This window comes from Dermacentor variabilis, chromosome 6 (assembly GCF_050947875.1).
Source record: "Dermacentor variabilis isolate Ectoservices chromosome 6, ASM5094787v1, whole genome shotgun sequence".
Lineage (NCBI taxonomy): Eukaryota > Metazoa > Arthropoda > Arachnida > Ixodida > Ixodidae > Dermacentor > Dermacentor variabilis.
Window position 1 is genome coordinate 62119854 of NC_134573.1, and position 1334 is coordinate 62121187.

At 42.7% G+C, this 1334-nt stretch overlaps 1 non-coding gene across 1 annotated transcript; it reads right to left on the bottom strand.

Annotated features, from left to right (window-relative positions):
- Positions 1-202: 202 nt before the first annotated feature.
- Positions 203-275, bottom strand: TRNAP-CGG (transfer RNA proline (anticodon CGG)). Its single transcript has one exon. It is a non-coding gene; the product is annotated as a tRNA-Pro (tRNA).
- Positions 276-1334: the final 1059 nt, after the last annotated feature.

Sequence of the window (1334 nt, forward strand, 5' to 3'; positions counted from 1 at the left end):
AGCATTTCACCTTCAGATACTTTAGGTGTGGAATAAACGAGAAGAAAGGGGGTTAACCGAGGGGCCGGATTTTTATTATTCATATCATAAGAAGCCAACAAACACTGACACCAAGGACAACATAGGGGAAATTACTTGTGCTTCATAAATGAATTAAAGAAACGATAAATTAATGGAAATTAAAGTGGATGAAAAAACAACTTGCCGCAGGTGGGAACCGAACCCACAACCTTCACATTCCGCCTGCGATGCTCTACCAATTGAGCTACCACGGCGCTGTTCCACAATCCACTTTCTTGGGTATTTATGTGTCCTAGTAGAACCCTGGGAGTGTTAGCCAGCGGCACCACTCACAGACCTTGGCGGCGGACGTGGAACGTCCTTTTTGCCGCAGGCGTTACGAGAACGTGATCTTTTTCGGTGATGGCAACTGGTCATTAAACCCACATATGCTACCTGAAGGCATCAATGTAGCCGTATTCGAGACCCTCCTAATGTAATAAACGAGAAGAAAGGGGTTTAACCGAGGGGCCCGATTTTTATTATTCATGTCATAAGAAGCCAACAAACACTGACACCAAGGACAAAATACGGGAAATTACTTGTGCTTAATAAATCAAATAAAGAAACGATAAAAAATAATGGAAATTAAAGTGGATGAAAAAACAACTTGCCGCAGGTGGGAACCGAACCAAAACCTTCGCATTTTTTGTGCGATGCTCTACGAATTGAGCTTAGTTTAGAGTCAAGTAGGATGCCTAAGAACTTGCGCTCTTTGTTCACAGGGATTTGCTGACCATACGTTTCGATATTGGGATGTGCAATGAGACCTTTGTTTCTTGTGAAAAGCACACAAGAACTTTTGTTAGAGTTCACTTTAAATCCGTTTTCATCTGCCCATTTGGACACTTTGTTCAAGCCCTGTTCTACTTGCCTCTCACACAATGCAAGGTTGCAGGATTTGAAACCTATTTCTATGTCACCTACGTAAACAGAATAAGAAATGGCTGGTGGTAATGAAGGCCGAAGCGTATTCATCTTCACGATAAAGAGCGTGCAGCTAAGCACACCTCCTGGGGGTACACCAGTTTCTTGTATATAAGGTCGCGACAATACATTTGCCAATTTTTACGCGATAGGTACGTTTGGACAAATAGTTTCTAGTATGCTTAGCATATTTCCACAAATGCCCATTCCCGACAAGTCTCGCAAGATCCTGTATCGCCACGTTGTGTCATACGCCCTCTTCATATCGAGGAATATCGATAAGAATTGTTTAAGTACGTATGCATCGCGGCTTTTTCCTTCAATGCGTGCAAATGATCAGTCGTCGA